The sequence below is a fragment of the Columba livia genome, chromosome Z (genome assembly GCF_036013475.1).
Source record: "Columba livia isolate bColLiv1 breed racing homer chromosome Z, bColLiv1.pat.W.v2, whole genome shotgun sequence".
Lineage (NCBI taxonomy): Eukaryota > Metazoa > Chordata > Aves > Columbiformes > Columbidae > Columba > Columba livia.
The window spans coordinates 64442081-64463383 of NC_088642.1; the positions used below are offsets into that span (position 1 = coordinate 64442081).

At 40.7% G+C, this 21303-nt stretch overlaps 1 long non-coding RNA gene across 1 annotated transcript; it reads left to right on the forward strand.

The window, feature by feature from the left end:
• The first annotated feature begins 974 nt into the window (after window positions 1–974).
• Window positions 975–15697, forward strand: LOC135577303 (uncharacterized). Its single transcript, XR_010469000.1, has 3 exons — window positions 975–1109; window positions 1347–1425; window positions 12280–15697. It is a non-coding gene; the product is annotated as an uncharacterized LOC135577303 (long non-coding RNA).
• The last annotated feature ends 5606 nt before the right edge of the window (window positions 15698–21303 follow it).

Consider the following 21303-nt stretch of genomic DNA (forward strand, 5'->3'; position numbering starts at 1 on the left):
AAGCTGTATTCACACAATGTTTTTTTTTACATTGCTTTAACACAAACTGAGTTTAGTTTCATTTGTAGTATGGTTATAGTGTGGATGTGGTTTTTCATTTTTCCAGGAGCATGCTAACCAGATGCGCTCTTGACCATCTGTTACCTTATTTTCTGACACAGAAGTCTATGTCTCTTCACTAAGTTAGGATTGGGCTAGAAAAAGCAGTTTGGAGCAAGTTTTCACAGCAGATTGATCTTAAAAGGATACTAATTTGAATCCTTTTTGGTATTGTCTCTATCAGTTAATTCAATGTAATTTCAGCAAATTGCAAGGACCAGCTCTAGCAGGCAGGGAGCTTGGAAGATCAGTGACAAAGCTAGAAAAATAGATAAGACAGTACAGTGTTGAACAGAATAACGCGTGTCGACTGGTAACAAGCAAAAGGAGAGAATGTTTGTCACTTATTAAATGGAAAATTTCAGGCAGTCATGTAACCAGAAATTATTTCAGACTCAAATAGACTATAGTCTGGTTTAGCCACTATTCTGTCAGAAAAAAAGGCAAATAGGAACAATCTGGATTCAGTACATAACAACAGAAAGTGTCATTGAAGATGGTATAGTCATTAAACTGGTCAAATGTCACTGAGAAAGCTGTGTTTATATTTAGCATACATTTCCATGGGCAGAGGAAAACAATTCCTTGGAAGGAATATAACCAAGGACAAACATGACTCATAGCAGACTTTAATAATGTCTGAGATGGAGGGCTTGCCTTTTTTTTTTAATTCTCAGAGAATGAATTTAATGTAATCTCTGACTTGATGGGCAGGGTGCGAAGTCTGGGGAGGGCCAAGCCACCAGACCTGCCTTCAGCTGCTGCCCCCACTGTCCCTGACTATCCTCCCTACCACACTCTGCCCAAAAGCCATTGAGGCAGGCGGAGCAGAGACAAGAGACTCTGAGCCTGCTCCGCCTGCCTCAATGGCTTTGAGCACCTGCCGGTGAAGGTGTCCTTTCTGAGTCCAGGGCCAGAGGACATCAGAGCCTTTCTCTGAGGACACGGGGCCATGTAAGGGTTAGTAGTGATGAGCCATGCAGGCAGGAAGAGCAAAGAAAACATCTCAGGTGAGAGCATATGTGACACAGAATCTTCTGCTCTCCTTCAATTACTTCAGACCTTTTTGCTGGGTACAATGATACCAAACTAAAGTGATACAGGAATAAATGTTGCACTTCAATCTGCCTGCTGCATAGGACAGTAGCTCTTGAACTTTGGGGTTAAAATCTTCAGCTTTTCCCCGTCTTAACACCATGGGTGCACATGCTTTAGGAGTTAATATATTTTCCTTTTTAACTTTGCAGGTCTGACTGGCAAACCGTCTCTCACAGCTTTGATAACCACCAGAGGTCAGCAAACCACATTCCAGGAACAACTACAGTGGTACGATAAAGTAGTGGGTTTGGAGCCACGTGTTCTGTTTTGTTTATTCAAGGTGCTGTGATCGGCCCCAGTTCAGAGTTTGGGCAGGCGATGGCATTGCCGGTGACAAAGAGCTAGCTTCATGTCACTCAACCCTACTGCAAGGGGGGAAGCATTCTGCTTTAGCCTGCTTAGCACAGGGCACTTTGGGCCACGTCCTTTGAAACAGGCTGAATTGTATAGAAGTACACGAAACCAGGAATAACTGAAAGTAGCAATACCGCTCCATTTTGCTGCACTTCCAGCTGCAAGAAGGTTTCCCGGGTCTCTAAACTGCCCCACACCCTGGGGCATGGTGAAATGGTGTCCCAGTGGAGCCTGGGTGCCCACTGTGTTAAGAAGGCTGGAGAGGGATGGGAAAGATGAGGAATTTCTTCCACCTCCCTCATTCCCGGAGTGAGAATAAGAAAGAACTACATAGGGTTAGATGTCAAAACTGTCTCATTGCTGGTTCCTGGCTCAGATCTTGCTTGATTTTTTTCTATGCCAATTGGCCCTATAGGGAGTTCTGATTTAGGGTGCATCTTCTATCCAGACCATATAAATATTCCTCCTCTCCATTGCTAGAAACTGGGCTGCGAGTCAGCTGTAAGTGTAGCTTAAAAAACATACATGAGCAAATTGAACAGAATAAACATCTAGCTAAATGGATGCTCTTTTGACTCTGTAGAAAGATTTAGAGATAATATGTAGCAGTTGGAATCCAGACAGTTAAAAGATACAGGAGACTGCAAAAGAAGAAAGGGGGAGGGGGCAGCAGGGCTAGAAGGATTTCTCTGAAATGTGTTCTGCATACTGTAAAAGAAAAATGTGTGTAATTTGGACCCCAAATGCAGGCCAAAGCGACAGCATCTAATAGGGGAAACATGATTTAGAGGTCAGTTTATAAGCTAAAAAAATTTACTGAGTTCCATAAATGAATCTCATGGCAAGATCCAAATTTTTTTTTAAAGGTGGATAAAAAATATTGTATGTTAAGGGGGGAAATCGAGATGGTTTTTAAGCTGATGTCCATAGAAATATATGTATATAGTCTTTTTTATAGCTCTTGGCATATAAAATAAGTCATTATTCTGAATAGAAAAATATTGATGATGTCATAGGAGCCATTGCCGGACACATCAAGCTGATCTGATGAACTGGGAAATCAATAGATATTTTCCAAACGAGATGGCATTTATTTTAATTGGTTGTGTGAACACGATATACTGCGGAGTGCAAACATTTAAAGTTAATTTTCATTTGGCTTGGATTTCTCCATGTGTTTTTCTATTATTTCTTTATGTAGACTTTTTTTCTTTGTTTTAAGGCTTTCTTCCTCTATTGGCTTGCATATTCCATATCAGAAAAGATTAAATAGCGTCTATGCATTGTAGACACTCAAATAATATAGCTTTGGGAGCCATTTGAATATCTCCAGAGATTAGAAAAAATTGAAGATTTCACCCAATAATTGCCACACTTTTTTAGACTGCTTGAAATCTGTTGAGTTGAGTAAGTCTTTTAATTTCACTCCTATCACAGATAAGTAAGGAGTTGTCCTTATGTACTATAGCAAGTGAACATCGTGATTTGGCACAGATATTCTGTCTGCTTTTGCTTTAAACTAACCACCAAGCTGTACAAATGGCATGTGTAGTAGGTCAATACACTAATATACAATTCAGGTGTTATTAAGTAATATTGCATAGCCTCCTCAGCTCCCTAGACTCAGGATTTTCAAGGGCATATAACAATGAAACCCTTACCAAAAAAAAAAAAAAAAAAAAAAACCAAAACAAACAAATCAAAACAAAAAAACTCCCACACCACAAAACAACCAACCACTCCCAAAAAAAACAGTTGATCAGAAACGGATGCTGGTCAGGGACCTCATTTGTTCAAAGTATCTTAGCTTTCTGGTTTTATATGTCAGTATGTAAGTAAAAGATTCTGACAAATATTTGTTCATTCTTCAGGAACCTAACATTTTTTTGTGGTCTCTGTCTTTCATTAACTTCACATTTATCCTCCTGAAGGGGGAAGATACAGTGTTGGTATCAATCTGTTATGGTGCGGAACAGGAAAGTACATAGTATATTGTCTTTTTTTTTTTTTTTTCCCCACCTGTATTTTTAAAACAAACTTTTATAAAGATTTTGTACTAGTTAAAAGTGTTGACTTATGGAAAGTCTTCAATTTATCCCTGTGACTGTAGTGGCCAAGTAATTTTGCTGCCCTGGCTGAAGTGCTGCTGTTCATGTAGGTACTTCAGACTACATGCCTTCACTTGGACTTGCTGAATATATTTGGTGACTACATAGGGAAAATGGCAATTACAGTTATTTGGGGTGGTTTTGTCATGAAGGTCTCTACTTCTGTCAAATGGGAACATGGTGAATTCATCAGGTTCAACACTAATTTTACATTTACTTGCCATAAATCTCTTATATTTGGCCTGCCTAGCCTCTTGCTGATTTGACTCTTCTGACACAAATTCATTCACAATTTGATTACTCTTTATCTTCCCATTATTGAGAAATATTAGTGGATTAAAGAAACTTGGGGATTCCCCTGACATCTATCCCTCATTTGACATGAGTGAATACAGTAACAGGGGGTCCTGTTATTTTTTATCCACTGCAATAGTGGCAGGTACTTTGATGACATTGCTTTGTTCATTGCCATGAATGATGGACTTCATAATTTTATTGCAGAGCCATAAAATATTCATATCTTAACACAGGTGAAATGTCCACAGAAATTAATGACAGAAGTTCCACTGAGAGATTTACCACTTTGCTCATTTTAATATCCAGATTTTGTGTTCACTGGATAGGGAAGATAATGGCTGGAAGGGAGCTCCCCCTTATTCTGTTCTTTCAGAAACTTTTATTTGTATAAGGTTTCAGTCTTTCTTGTTTCTTCCAGGTGGCAGTGCCTTATCTTTTATCCACACTTTCACACTTGTAGGAGATTCTTTAGCAGTGCTCTGTGTCCAGCCAATTGTACTTTCTATTACTTATTTTTTCTGATTAGTTTCTTGTAATCCCAAACATCCATGCTTTACTCATAAGAGATCTCGAGCTGCTTCTAGTACTTCACTAATTTTCTTAATATGTAAAGAGTATACCTAAGCACTTGTAGAATACCCCCGACTGCAGTATGTCAGTGCTGAGTGCCTGCCACTTACTAGGGATAGGGATGGGAAGTCAATATGTCAGCTTCTGCAGAGGTGAGCCCAAAAGCAAGACACACATTTTGATCTTCTAATTAGGGAAATTTAGGAGAGTCACACTGAAACTTTCAGGCACACAGACTTTTTTCCAGTTCTGTCTGGAAAAATAATGTCTTTTTGCTGTTGTATGGACATTAAAGGGTCAGTGATTACAGCCACAGACCAAAGATCAAAACTGCACTCTAACTTTGCACCTCTAAAATCATGCAAATGCACATTCATGTTCACAAAACATGGCCACCTTAATTTATAGTGCAAATATTTTCTGAGCTAACTGCTAGCATTTAATGCACAAACACCTTGGAAATCCGGTGTGATCCTTGCACTTACACAATTCATACAAATTATTTTCCTGGCTATAATTTGAAAAGCTGGATTTATATTTTACAATGAAGAAGCGGTGTTATCTTAGGCCTGGCAAAGAGCTGGCCATCTTCATGAGTTCAGCTGCCTCCATGTCTCTGTGTGGACTGTCTGACAGATAAACACTACGTTTCTTACCCTCAGTAATTTGAAAAGCTTTTATTCCCAGACCATGAAGGTAGGAGTTCTTTCTCTGAACTTCTTAATCAAAATTCCCTCAAAGAATAATAGTTGAATTCCTCTCTTATCTCTTGTTTATTTTTAATGCACCTTGACTGCGTGTTGCTAGGCATGTTGTTTTGTATGTGGAACAGAGATTTAATATAATTTCTTGAATATTTAACACCACTCCTTTGGAAAGAAACCCATTCTCTTAACTATTCTGAAAAATGCAGTAGAAGCTGTAATTCTTGAGTGGCTCTAAGTAACACTACAGAATCTTTTTCCAGCATGGAACAGATGAGGAAGGTTATGTGGTATGTGGAAAAGGCAGACATTTCTTGTAGTCAATAATTGCATGGGTGAACAAGTACAGTAACTTCATAAATAGCAGCACTGGTGAATGTCAACAAAAATTGTTCAGCGTAGTTGAAAATCACAAGCTTGGAAAGATGACTCAGATGTATACAAACCTGTTTCTCCATTGATTTTATGGATTTTGTATCTCTGGTGTGATTTCCTAGATATGGGAACGAAGGGTGTGAGGCTAGGGACTATGAAGATCATGCTGCAATTCAAGGAATGAGACAGGCGCTGGACTGACAGCTTATGAACCGCAGCTCTGTCACTTGCTCCAAATAAAATAATTTTAGCCACTTGTTCCACAGGTATACCTCTGGTTCCACTGTTCCAGCCAAGAGTGGTAGAACTATAGCTCAGCTCTCTTCCTATGCCTGCCCAATACGTCTTCAGTATAACTGCTCAAGGCTGTGCACAGGATACTAGGGTTGCTTGTTGCTTCCCTTTATTCTTCTTAAATCTGATTATGTGCCTAGTCAGTCAAATAAATGACTTCATAAAATGATCACTACATGTGGTGACTGGTCATCATTGTTCCTGCTCTCTATGTAGGTGATAAAAATCTCTTCAGCGGGACAACAATCTAAAGAAAATAATGAATGCATCTCTTAGATTCCAGAGGGAATGGTATTAATCCAAGATTTAGGGATTTCTCAGCTCTGTCAATAAACTGTCCATCAAAATACTTGCAAATTACAGGAAACAAAACTCTACAATTAACTGTGGAGTGACTGTATCACCTTTTGTGAATCACTTTTTATACCTTTTGACCACTGTAAATCAAGCTGACCTTTATGGCTGGAGCAACCAATCTAGGATTACTACCAAAGCTGAATCTCAGCAGTGTCCAATGGGCCATCATCAGCATGCTCCTTCGACCTCTTCTTCCTCAGGATTTTCACTTCCTCAAGTAGAAAATGTTCTTAAATTCATGCAGTCATGCTGCCTGAAACCACGGACCCCAGCTGTGCTGGGAATCAAACAGCAATCTTTCATGTGCAACAGGCTGTACATGTGAGGACTTTCATATAATATTGATGAGATTAAAGGGTCTTCTTGACTGATTTTCAAACTTTAAAATGGAGAAGCAGGATTTAAAAATCTTGCGACTGTTTCAAGAGATAATTCCTTCCTTCCTCCCTTCCTTCCTGCCTTCCTTCCTTCCTTCCTTCTTTCCTTCTTTCCTTCCTTCCCTCCTTCCTTCCTTCCTTCTTTCCTTCCTTCCTTCCTTCCTTCCTTCTTTCCTTCCTTCCTTCCTTCCTTCCTTCTTTCCTTCCTTCTTTCCTTCTTTCCTCCCTCCCTCCCTTCCTTCCTTCCTTCCTTCCTTCTTGTCTCTTCCTTTTTTCCTTTCTTTTTCTCTCTCACTCTCCTTCATTCCTTCCTTCTTTCTCTTTCTTCTCCTCTTGCTTTTCACGTGTTTAATATGTATTCAAGACTGCTCTATCAAAAGAATTATTAATTAGACAATCATTTAGATATTGGATCTCATCTCATTTTTTCTCAAATATTTATGAGACATGCATATTTATGAAAATGCTCATTTTGTAATCTGTAAACCTACTTTATGAGTTTGCAGTCAGAATTTAGTCTTGCCAGGTTTTTGCAAAATCCTATTGCTAAATTTGACCTAAATCTGTTAAATATTGACTCCAGACTTGTCAGCCGGAAATGTTATTCTGGTAATAAAACAACTCTATTAAAGATCATTGATATTGTAAGTGAGATAACTTCACAATGTGTGTATTAGTGTTTATTTTAATGAAAGGGATTTCCTGGCACATTGTCAGCTAAACATTTTATACTGAGAGCTGTCTGGAAAAGAATTAGACATGTTAAAATCAGACTGCAATGGGGCTTGTGATTTTGTTTTTAAGTCTTGGTAACTAGAAGTGTGTAAATGGAACTGCATACAGTAAAGGACAATAATTTATTCTAGAAATTAGCAAGCCCACGTTCCACCTATAAAATCATTCTCTGTGATGTGCGACTGGCCTTCATTTCAGTGGCCTTGATTTATAGTTAGAGTTTGTTTTATTTTCAAGGGATAGAGACTGGGAAGCAGCCGGACAGAGCTATTAAAGCTGTTGTGCACAGCAATTTTTCAGGGGTTTATTAATTCTTGCAGAGAATAAGCCAATGAACTGAGCATTTTTTAATGCGAGAACACCTTTTGTGAAAGGAGAGTTTCTTAACAAAAAGATGTAGACAGCACAAGACAAAACGTATGGGTGTTTGTTGTATGAACTTAACCATTTGTGTTTAGCCACATTCTCAGTTGCAAAGACATCAAAATGAGGGTTCACATGTAGCAGTCATGTAATTCTACCAATGGTGCATTTGGCTCCAGGTTTTACTTTATGTTCTCATTGATGACTGGTTTTTGTACAGAAAAAAGCCCCAGATTGTTATGGAGAAGAAAGACAATCCAAACAACTTAATTCTAGTGAACAGATAGCACAAATGTTCTCTAAAACAGAAATGCTTAGATTTTCAGATGAAACAAGGTGGAATCTGGCTTTGTGGGTTAAAATTCTAAGTGAATTCTAATCAAAACCATTCTAATTATAGAGTATTTCAGTCAGTAAATCTATTACAAAATTGTTTGTCAGCTTCTCCAAAACTGCAGCATTTGCTTAAAAAGCATGTATTTCTTTTACTCTCTCCCATACAAGGCTTTCTTATGTGCCTTGCTTCTGAACATGTCAGCTGCTCTTGGGTCAAAGTTTTGAGGATTTCAGAGGGGACAGACTGGGGGAGTCTCTAGGTTCTTCGAGCACAAATGTGTTCAGATCACATGCCATCCATCAAATGTGTGCAGCTCTTCTTGGCCACAAATGAGATGTCAGGTTCATCTACTTTGAATGCTGTGAGAACTGAAGGAACAGATATCTAGTAATGATTTGGACAGACTTGTAATGCTGTAGGCCATGCTAGTAGCTCCCTCAAATTGCAAAGGTCATGCAAAATCCTGATTTTTCACTGAAGACCACAGGTGTGTCAGAAGACTCTTAATCCATGTGGTTCAACTACATATATGTGTTCAGAATTCAGAGTGAAAACACATATTGCACTTAATTGCTTGAAAGCTTCCTATGTTAATGAATAAAAGACAGGTGAATCACTGGCTCCTCCAATAACTGAAGCCCTCTTTTAATGGGATTTGTTTTCACCTTTGTGCTAAAAGATATTCAGAGACTACACATCAGGGCCAACCCTAGAAGAGAGGGAGTGGGGTCAGCTCCCACTGCTGAGGACAGCGTTTTCTGGCTTCCATGTAACTGAAGGCACTCAGCACTCTTTGGGATTCAGCAATGTATTACAGTGGAAAATGGAAGTGGCTGTGAGCAGTTGTCCTACTTGAGCAAGTTAATCAGGCAGGCAGGTTGCTATCCTGCACCCGCTGTGCTATACAGTCTCACACCTACATCTGTAGGTGCCGCAGAAGCAGGTAAGAAGACCTGAAACCACTGGAGTTATTCCTGTGTTGATAATGAAGAAATCACTGCAAATGGTAGGGTGAATAAATAATTTATGTGAACAGCCTTTCTTCTTAAGCACTGGTTATGCAAAGTGCTCAGCAGGCTTGATTTTACAAGCCTCCTAAATGTTGTGCTTTAGCCTGTGTGCAGCTATGTGGCACTTTCTGAAGAGTTCAACGGGTATGCCAGCCAGGATTGCGGCCAATGAATGAAACAGCTCTGAGAAAGAAAAAAAATGAACAGGACTCAGAGAAAGACCAAAAAAAAAGGATCATTTGCTGGTTAATAGCAATGCCAGTTGTTTGGCAGTTCAAGAGGGCGAGATGGAAACACTTACGTTAGTGATGCTGCAACAGCATTGAACGCTTTTGCAACTAGGCAAAATGACCCCCCAAGCCCATCACATTTAGACATTTAGAGTTTTCTGGCATTGTTTCAATTGTGTGTGTATGAATCCTTCAGAGTTGTCAGCAAAACTCCCAGATGTCTTAAAGTTTCCTTGAGGAGTATTCACATTGATTTGAAGAGAAGACAGGTGTAACCACTGAAATGACTCCTCCTTTCCTCTCCCTACTCCCACCCACACAAGGTTTCCTTTCTGAAGCATGCAGTATTTTAGGTAGTAGCATAGCTGTGCCATGTCTATCTAGTATCACCTTAAGTACCATGGTAACACTTAACATTATCTTACAGTCAAGTCCCTCATTGCAGATTCAAACCAGGGATGTTAAAGTTCATTGGCATTTTCCTTTGTTTGGGCCAAAAGAAGACTGAAACTGATAAGAAAAAAACAGAGGTGAGCGAAGTAGAATGACTCAAAATACGTCTTTTGTTTATCATGAAAGCATGTACAAGCAGGATAGGTTTCTGAAAGGCAGGATCATATTTTCCCTTCATCATACGCAGAAAAACCTGAAGTGAATGAATTTGCCTCTCCTAGTTTCAGTCTGCCCAGATATCAGCCACATGGCTAAGAGAAGCATGAGTAAAACTGTATAGTCTTAGTTGTCCATAGTGTTTTAGTTCAAACCCTTTCCGCCTTTTGTGCCTACCCCTTTTCCACTCCACCTTCAAGCCAACCACATTGGCAGAGTGCTCCCCCAGTGCTGGGGGGCCTGCAAGGAGCTGCTCTGCTGAAAACCACACACCCGGGTGTTTTGTTGTGACAAGCTGGGAACGGGTCTGCCTGTGCAGGTCTGTGCGCCTGTGTTTGTGGGATTTCTTGCCTTTGTTGTGGTATGAAGCCTGGAAGGGAGCAAGAGACAGAGCTGCTGGCAGAGCAATGACGGGAGTGACGGGCATCCACAGCCCCACCAGAGGGGCAACCAGGGGCCCAAGGGAAGATGCTGCATCACGGGTCCAGCGCTTTCCATGCCTGGGGGTCAGACCCCTGCTCCGCAGGAGAGAGAGCCAGTGATTCAGAGGCACTCAGGCTTCCGTGCCCACGCTCTCACCGGCCTCAAAACGTGCACTCCAGAGGGAAGCTGAAGTCTCGTAACTGAGTGTTAATTATGTCTGAGTGGATTCTAGAGAAAAGGAAAACCATATACTGTATCAGCAGAGAAATGGTTTCACTGTGAGGAAACTAATGATGCTTTTATCAGGAACAATATAAAGATTGCTTTTTTACTAGTGTGTGTCCCACAGGGTTTGGGCTATGAGATATTTCTGTATCTGGCTTCAGGTTCCTCTGAGCTTTTACATAATCAAATCAATATAGCTATGATTCACCCTCTGGCAACAACTGCTCCTTGCAAGTTGCTGCTGCTTCTTTAGCGACTAAAGAGGAAATAAATAAATAAATAGAAAGAAACTTATTACAAATCTGTAAACATTGATTTGTTTGGTCTTAGATTTTACTTTTTTTAATTGCCAGGGAAAAAAAAGAAGAAAAAGGAGGAGGAGGTGGGAGGATATATGAGTTTGTGGTCAATGGGGCAGACATGTGATTGCTAGTCTGATACTTTGGAAAAAAAAAAAAGTGGATTGATAGGATTTCATGAACCAACATGAAGTATTGTCCAGACACAGACTGAAGGGCAGATTGGGCAAGGAAGGGGCAGAGGCTGCAAAAGCCAAGGTAGGCACAGAGTACAGAGATGGGAAAATTTGATTTTGCACTAGCAGTACTGCAGTGTTCGGATCTGCATCTTGACTTATATGTGGTTTAGTGGGAAGTTCCAAACCTGAGTTTCCTGCCTCCAGTTTCCAAGCAAGCAAATGAAGAAACCCCCCCAAAACCAGCTCCAATTAAAATTTAAAACCAAAATAAAACAAAAAACAACTCAAAAAAGATACCTTGATCATCTAGATTTCTTTCTATGACTCCATCTCATCATTCATGCTCCCAGGCCCTGACCCCCAGCTAATTCCCTTCATTCCAGAAATTCTCTCTCCTCCTCCTCTCTCTTCTAGTGTCATATTGTTATTATCAGAAATATTTTCCCCTTATAGTTGTTCGTGCGACGCAGCATTCTGGCACAGTCATCACACACTGGTTGAAGTGACATCTCTTGGGATCATCTTGTCTTGTTTTTCCCTCGGCTGACATCTCTGTCGCACCAGAAGAAAAGGAAAGACTGAACAAAAAGATTGCTGCCTTTTGCACAAAATAAAAGCCGTCTTTTAAACAGACCTCAATTCACCCTTTCTTAAGGGTTTGTGCTGTTAGCCAGGGCTTTGGAGGAGGGTGTCCAAGGAGCCTGACACCATTAGTGCAGGAAACTCCTCAGGGTTGTACCAGACCACTCACTTGGTGTGCCTCCCAGCACGCTGCTAAAGCAGAGCTAACTCCTGGCAAGTGATGAAGTGATGCTCCTGCCTGTGACAGTCAAGTCTACTGATATTTGTAAAATGCCTTGAGATCCTTGGGCAGATGGTGTCACTGGCATTAGCTTTTGCGGTTTCCAATTGGCTTTTGAAAAAAAAAAGGAAAAGCACACATTTCCCTACACCGTCCTCCTCTCCCTCCCCATTATGTTTGAATTTTCCTCTTTTTTTCCAGGTTTGTTGTTTGTTTGTGGGTTTTTTGTTTTGTTTTGTTTTGGGTTTGTTTTTGTTTTTGTTTTCTGTTTTGTTTTGGTTTTTTTTTAAGGAAAGGAAAGATCATCTCCCTCAGAAAGACCTGGGAGAAGAATGTGGTATTTTCCAAGTACAGGTCATGGCAGAGGGAATACAGGGGGCTGTTCACATTACAGGCCTATTCATTCCTAACGTAAACTTTGTTTCCTTCCGCAGATCTAGCAGCAAGCTTAATGGGGCTCCACATGCTCCCAGAAATGAGTATTCCTCTGCCCTAGAAAGGTGCTGTTTTAAGAGCATGGATACCCTGGTAAACCCTGCAGACCACATGGTCAAGAAACTTCAAAAATTATTTGCAAATAATTTCTTGAGATTCAGTGCAAAAGTACCAGACACCAAGATGGGAGGAGTGGCTGACACACCAGAAGGCTGTGCTGCCATCCAGCGGGACCTGGACAGGCTGGAGAGTTGGGTGGGGAATAACCTGATGAAATTTAACAAGGAAAAGTGTAGAGTCCTGCATCTGGGCAGGAACAACCCCAGGTTCCAGTATAGGCTGGGGAATGACCTATTAGAGAGCAGTGTAGGGGAAAGGGATCTGGGGGTCCTGGTGGACAACAGGATGACCATGAGCCAGCAGTGTGTCCTTGTGGCCAGGAAGGCCAATGGCATCCTGTGGGGTGGTTAGTAGGTCGAGAGAGGTTCTCCTTCCCCTCTACTCTGCCCTGGTGAGACCACATCTGGAATATTGTGTCCAGTTCTGGGCCCCTCAGTTCCAGAAGGACAGGGAACTGCTAGAGAGGGTCCAGCGTAGGGCAACAAAGATGATTAAGGGAGTGGAGCACCTCCCTTATGAAGAAAGGCTGATGGAGCTGGGTCTCTTTAGTTTGGAGAAGAGGAGACTGAGGGGTGACTTTATTAATGTTTATAAATATATAAAGGGTGAGTGCCATGAGGAGGGAGCCAGGCTCTTCTTGGTGGCAAACAATGATAGGACAAGGGGTAATGGGATCAAGCTGGAACACACGAGGTTCCACTTAAATTTGAGAAAAAAATGCTTCTCAGTAAGGGTGACAGACACTGGAACAGGCTGCCCAGGGGGATTGTGGAGTCTCCTTCTCTGGAGACATTCAAAACCCGCCTGGACATGTTCCTGTGCGACCTCACCTAGGCGTTCCTGCTCCAGCAGGGGGATTGGACTAGATAATCTTTTGAGGTCCCTTCCAATCCCAAACATACTGTGACACTGTGATACCAATTAATACATTATTCCATACATAGACTTTGACCATATTTGGCATATTGTTAATTCAATAATTTAAGTAAAAAACAGTTCTTCAGCCATTACTCTTCAACCAACAGTGATGTGTATCTTGCCCTAGAGGAATGGATAACCTGTAGCTGTAGATACACTAGATGCTGTATAAATTTTAAATGTTGTTTTTTCCAAGTGTTTGATGATCATGGTTACCGGTCACTGTTAAGCACCACCTTCCTATACTTGTGAAACACAAGGAAGACTTTTTTGCTCCCTGTTGCTGTATAGGGCTGTGAATTCCTGGAAAAATAAAAACAACTTTAAAGTTGGGGAGACTTTAACATCCCAGTTCTTGCTGAGACATTGGTAATGCTCCCGTGTAAAACCGTATCTCCCTTGCACCCTGACACCTTTGCACCTTTGCAGCAAAAATGTCTTATTTTGGTGAAGCTATTGAGGGTTTCATCCTGACCATCAGTAACACATAACACAGGGGTAACAAAACTGATGAGTTTTATTAGCTAGTTCTGGTATTTCCTCTTATAGCTTCCACCTTTATTTTAGCAATGTGAGCTTTCTTTTCCCAGTCCAAGGAAATCTAGTCCATGTACACATCAAAAGACTTGACCAAATACAAAAGTTATCTGCAACATAATTTTGGTGTCTGCACTTCCAAGAGTGAATGAGACACTGTGGAGGCACGTTCCCAGCTGGTGAAAATTGCAGTCCCTGCACAGAAGCGGGTGGACCAATGACAATATAATCCAGTCTGCTCCTTAGTGCATGAGGGTTTCACTTCCTCCAACACAGGCATACACACACACACAATCAGAAAATACAGTTAAAAAATCTAATAATACTTACTTGAGGCTTTTAAACTCCTGAGGGGTAGATAGATACAAGGCAGTAAACCAGCAGCGGGAAAGAAAAACAGTTAAAAAAAAAAAAAGTAATAAAAAAATTCTATAGGAAGGAAATGACACCCCTTCACACACACATGCTGCCACCCACCCTCCCACCCCCCTTAAAAGGGCAAAAAATTAAAAAGGGAGCTAATTGTCATGCTTGCTGTGGTGGCTTGCCTGGAAATGAGCCTATGAGTTGAAAGCATATGGTGCTTATGTTGGAATTGTTTTCTAAACAGACTTTTTGCCTGTGTGTCTTTTTCACCTCTTTCAAACATCTTGTGCCAAAAGCAGTAAAAACACTGCTGCATTAAACATAAATCAGGGCCCTGTGCCTGCAAAGGACCTCTGTTGTTGGAGGGGGGTTATTGGACTAGGGATGAAAGGAGACCTACCACCGCATTGATCTGAGGTGATTGTATGGGGCATATTCACCTAGGATGCTTCTAGCTAGTTATGACAATGTGGAACATTCAGGCAATTAATGAGCACATGCTTCAAGTGGAAAGGCTGAACAGGGCGTTTAACTGGATGTACATATTTCTTCAGCTAATGTATTCTAAAAGAATACACCTTTATGTGTTTGTTTTGCTAAAGTATTTCACGTACCTAGAGTAACAAAGGGCCCATATTAACAGACAAAAGTATATATTGTCTATTTGTAGAACTGTGTGAAACCATTTGTTATATAATTTTACATAAAAGGAGTTACTCCACAAGTTACCACAAATTCACTATGAATTTAGTATGGCGACAGCTGCAGTATGTCATGCCTGCAAACAATTTTCAGAAGCCCAAATTTGAGCATTTTTCCCCATGTTGCTAATTCGCAGATCATTTGGTAAGATTTTATCCCTTCTCTTTAGACCCTTAAATCATGAGATGGACCTATTTGTTTCCTACTTGCAACAGGAACTGTCAGTGTAAATAGGGACTCTGCGGGAAATTATGCGAGCAGCTTATACACTTGCATATGTAATGTATGACCAATTATATATATTAACAGGTATGTATAACCTTTACACAGATAAAGCGATGAACAAATGTCTGGGGCTTTTATGCAGACTGTGGTTGGAACTTAGCTTAAAGTGAAAGTGTTTGCCCTTATAGTCTCCAGATATTTTAAGCAATTTTTTAGTGAGTAGGGATATTAATTTGGATATGATAACCAAACTTCCCTGCGTATTCAGCCTGCTAAATTCCATCCATGGTACCAATGAGGGACAATGCTTCCTCATCAAATCACCCTGTCAATGGGTGTCTGACCTTCTACAGGGTGTCATACAGACGGAACGCTGTTTATAAAGCACTTGAAAACTACTACTTGTGAAGAACCTGAGAAACCCATCCACATGTTACTCCCCAGGGAAGAACACTGAGGAAGGTACTGACCCTGCAGTTGGGTTCTCCTTGTCATTCAGTTCTCTAGAAGACTGCTCAGGGACCTTTGCTGAGATTTGCTCAGTCATCTGTTGAGGCATATTTCTCGCTTTAGGGACAGACTCTTAGCTGCAGTACTGACATCGCCAGCACTGCCAGCGTCCCCTTGTGCAGGGAGAATAATGCCATCCTCCTCAACACCAGGATGGCAAATGCATGCCCCGTGCATATGTGGGTATGCATACTCCCTCAGGTGAATGGAAGGAGGCTGCAGGAGAGGTAGCTTCCATCTGCAGCAGTATGCAGGAAAGGCAACATGACCGCTCAGAAAGCAGCAGGACCAGAAAGAAATCGGGCTCTGGCACTGGGCTCTTCAGCAGACCCTAGAACACCCATCGCTCTTGGAAGCTCACAACCCCTCTTCTTCCACAAGGAACAATGCCCAGGTGGAAACTCTGAGCTGAAATGTATAAAGTTTCCTTTCTTCAAAGTGCTTTTATTCTCTTGGCATAGGGACAAATTGTACCTTGAGGGCCAGATCTGCAAGTGGATCCATATGGAGAAACCTTTATGCGTTGGGAACATCATTCAAGTCAACGGGACACTGTGAGGGCACAGAAGCCTGCCAGGTACAAGCTGCAATTTGAAAAGTGTTTTGTGTTCCTTCAAGGTAAAAGGCATACTATAAACCTAAGCAATAATTCTTTTAATAAGACAACTATCGTGCTCGTTCTTTTCACAGCAAAATGCAAGAGAAGACTAAAACCTATACAGCTTCTAAACAACAGAAAAACTATTTTTTTTTTCCAACAGGTGGAAGGAATTTTATCCTGTACGTTGAGCTACAGGGAAAAAAATAATCCAGTGAATAGCTTATACTTACCACAGGTATCACAAAGAGTACAAGTCCTAAGAGATCGAAACTACTTTTATAGTAAAACTGAAGTCATTCCAGGCAGTACAAGGCATGCCATGTCTGTTCAGGGGACAAGATGACACGTTTTTTTCACAAAAAAACCCCACCAAACCCTGTAAATTGTTACTCAGTGAACTTGAAAGTACATTTAGGGAGATCTGGTTATGGCATTTAAGAGCATTGTGGGACCATAAATCTAGTATTGTATACATTACCTTTGTGTGTCATACATGCTGCTGTTGGCTGCAATCTGACCTGGTGAGACGGGCATGAATCTGGGAATCAGAAACTTCTGAGATTTTGCTCTCTATTCTATTTATTTGCTATATCACCTTGTGTAAGTGACTACACCTATTCAACAGAAGTCTTATTTGTAGTTGCCTGTTTGATACATTTAAATGGTTTGCAGGTCAGCTGTGCAAAGCTTGAGGGTGGAGGCTGACAGCACTCCTCGTCTTCATAGAGCCAGCACTGAGAATATCCTATCAGTCTCCGCTGCAGGGGCCAAGGCAGTTTCCCAGGCCTGCAATACAGACCACACAACCAGCATGCAAATTAGATCCCCCTTCACTTTCCTATCCAGTGTTGTAAGATGAATCTAGAATTTACATCAACTAATTTGGGTCCTTCTGTCATGACTGCAATATGAGAGAGGGATTCTTGGCTTCCCTTTTCATTCAGGCATCACAGGGACCTTCTATCTAGTGAGAAGATAAAAAGGTCACTATTAATCCAATAAAGGTTAAGTGTCATTTTGTTAGATGCTGTCTTCAACAGAAGTCCAGCTTTTCCTTTGCAAGCCCGCATTTCCGTGTGAAATGCGTATTCCCATTACATGTGTACTGCAAAACACATGCTGGTTGTTGACTTCAGTGAAAGCAGGACTGGGTTGCCTAACTTACTTTGCTAAATATTGCAAGATCATCTCTCCCTGGAACAGAGAGGCACCAGCTGGGTGGTAGTTGTTTGGAGGGAATGTGTACCCTACAGTCAGGTTTTTTTTTCAGTTGCCTGCTCTTGACCTTTCAAGAAGTATGTTAAAATGACTACAATCCAAGAAGGCATATTGTATATAAAATGAATGACAGCTCCTAGCGCCACCAAGAAAATCAAACCCTTTGTTTATTTAAGATTTTTAAAAATACATCTGGGAGTAGAAGTCACAGAGTTATAAATGAGCTCCCCGACCACCACCAAAAAAAAAATAATTATAATAAAAATAATGGTACCATATTCCCTGATAAACCTGTGCCAGAAAAGCTCTTGGGGATCAAGTTTTTGTCAGTCCCCAGCTTTTACCAATTTAAATTCTTGGCAGCATATTAAAAAAAAATGTAGAAGGTATTTGAGACTGCAATCCCTCAGGTACTAAATCTAGTGTTTCCTGGCACTAGATGAATGTTACTGGAGTTAAAACCTAGCACCATAGCACCAGATCTCCATAGCTGTTCATATTTATACTTAACAGACAAATATGTCATGCTTTCAATATTCCTTTACACTGCCAATTTTTTCTCACATTTTTTTCTCTGATAAAAACAAAGGTGAGAAATTTTCATGCAGTGGCTGACATCAGCCTCTTTTTGTTTGCTTTTCAGATTTCAGGACTCACCTTTTCCACCCTGAAACTGTCGTTTTACACTGCTTTTTAATTACTTACTTGGTAGCAAAAAAGGAGGAAGAGCGCATTACCCGCCAGGTATACACACATCCTCAACACACCACAGCAAGTTTTCCACTCCACGTAGGTGGAAACAGGAGGTTTCTCAGACTCTTGCCCCAAATCTTCAGACCGGTCAATGCTGAATTCTATTGTGGTACCAGCTGAGACTGCACTGCAACCAAATTAGTCAGTCAGTTATGCTCCTCCTAACACCAGATAGCTAGTGGACTTTGCTCTTTCTGCTTCCTCTGTGTCATTTTCTGTCACCCAAGACTGGGGACTTTTAGTCTAAGTTCAGGGGGGCTCCTGGTGCTGAGGCCTCCCTTTGCGGCGGAGACCAAGGCTTTCTATTCCCTCTGCTCTGCAGGGTCGTCACTGAGAATACAGTCACACCTGAAGATGACTTTGAAGACTAAGTAGATAGTCTGATCTTGCACCATAGAAGTGAACCCTAGTATTGCAGTTGACTTCAGGGCAGTTCCATGGTGCCTCCTCTAAAGACTGTCTTTGTTCTTTTGTTCCAAACTTAGGTCTTCACCTTCATCTTCACCTTCACAAATACCTGCCATAGACAGTCTTTTGTACTGCTTGATCGGATTACAGTATTCATTCTTTTCACACTTCTTTACAGAAGCCACCTTCCTTAATTGCTATTTTTTCCACACATTTTTGAATCTTCAAGGACTAAAGACAGAAATGCTTCCAGTACAAATCCAGCCTCCTCAGCCAGTGAAGAAGTCAGTTCCCAATATTCATTCACTGCTTTCACCTTCTGACCTTTCATCTTAGAATGGAACTACTATAGCTGGCCAAAAAATGGACATAAAATGTCTGGCTATTGGCAAAAGCAGCTATTCCATATATTCCTGCTGTGCCTGCAAAAGCAATGATTCAGCTCCATTGACTTTGCTACCAAAAAATAATCAAACCAACAAGTAGAGGGAGAAGATAAAATATCTGAAGTCACTGCTAGATTAAAGGTATTAAGTCACCAAATTCTATTATTGTTTTCATTAATGCATCCTCGTCTCTTTTCAAACCTATAGAGGTACCCAGCACATAAACCCAGACAGTACATGACCCAGATAGCATCTTAGCTTCCTTCTGCAAAATAATGAGCTCTCTCTACTGCTTCCATTCCCAGTACTCAGTAAGTGCCCTGATCTGCTGAATCCTCCGAAGGGGAGGAAAATAGAACCACAGGTTTCTAAAGGATTACACCTTTTCTCTCAAGAGGATATTTGTCTCCAGAAATGTACCTTTGGAACCATACAGAGGTTGTCTCCCTTGCTATGAAGACAGAGTTTGGCCCTTTGCAGTCTGTTTTGTTCTCATCCTTCTTGTTGCCTTCCTTGAGATCTGCCCTTGCAATATGAAAAAGAGAAATAAAAAGCATGTGTGAATCTGACCCAGGGGGGAATAAGGAGGGAAGAAAGGTTGGGTAAGAGTGGATGGTTATGTATTTTCTATATGATATTCAGCTTCATATTGATTTCACCCATTTGGTGGACTAAACATGAACCTAATAATCAGATCCTCCTTAAGCCTTGCGCTTTGCCAGTAATTGACTCTCGCATATTGATTAAGATGTTGATGTGTCCCAGTATTTCTCAGTGGTAATGCAGCTGAGAATGGGCCTTCACTCCCTGCGTTCTCAGCACTCTCTGTACTGCTGTCACCACACTCCCTTTAATGGATAAAGCTGTCATCCTAAAGCTAGAATGTCTTGCAGGCACAAAGACGAAATTAACTGTTCAATAATTTATGGGACATGGAAAAAACTTTACCCAACAACTTCAATTGATTGCTGTAAGTGTTTTGACTGCACTTGCCTGCTTTGCATAAAGTCAGCTACTTCGCAGAGCCTGATTTCCATTTACAGTAGATTTACAGTAGTTTCTTGACCCACTCCACAATATAAGATTTTGAAAAACTTTGGCTTGTTTCATGGGATTTTCCTGTATTGTGCAGACCTGACATTTTTTCACTTCCCCATAGATTCATGAGAAAATCAAGCTTTTCAGTAAAATATGGTTGCTGAGCTTAATAAGCAGCAATTAAACTCAAGTGGTTTAGATTATTTTGAAGCTGCCCAGTTTTCCAACTCAGGTATCACAAAAACAGGCAATCAATGACCTATACCATCTGTGGACTTGTCCGTAGGCAGGGAAAGCTTTTATCATTTCAGATCACTTCAAGCTAATAATTATTGAAGTAGCTTGTCATTTCAGTGTCATTAATCAGTGGCAACAAGAACTTCATTCTCCAGAGATTTCAGTCTGGCACCTTTTGTTATTTTCAGAGTCTTTAAAAACAAAGTGGTTGATGTTTGTAAAATGATTTTTTTTTTTCTTTTTTGGTAGCTGACATCTCTTATTACACTTCCTTTTTTTTTTCATGAATTTGGTGCTCAAGAAACACAGCACATGTAATGGTTGGTTAAGGCCAGGCATAACAGAAAAAAACCCACAGTGGATATCCTTCTGAGGTAATTTTTCTAATATATTTCCTTTCTGCCCTATAATATCGCTTTCTGTATTCAAAGTAATGCATGTTGTTTCCATGGTGCATTATAAGTTCACCATTAGGAAAATGTTTTTATTTTGGAGGGAAAAAGTTAAGGAATCTTGTTCCAAAGGATTTCAGTCCAGTAGAACCTTGAGAAAGGAAGATGAATCTGCCATCTTCTAAAGGTGACAGAGACTATGAGGTGTCAGAGAATGATGAGCAAACACCTAACCCACATCAGCTCAATTTTGGGCTGCCATAGCATGGTTGAATTTTCCTATTTCAAGCCCAGGTGATTAAAATATTCTTAATTAACCAAGGTGTAATGATGTTGATCTCTCTGTTTATACAAAGTGCGGTTTTCCAGAGAAACTTTAAGATCAGCAAGGTTGTGCTGAACTTACTATAATGACTGTACAAGGAGTTGTGTCTGTAGCATTAATTTGTGCTGGTAAGATTAGATATTAGCATATCAAAGCCTGACACTTCTAATGGGTATTGGACCTCAAGCAGTGGGAAAATGTCTTTAAGATGTTGCAAGTTCTTGACTTGCTGCTCTCACAAAGAAGCAGGTGGCCACAACCTGCAGTGAAGTGACATCTCTGAAGAT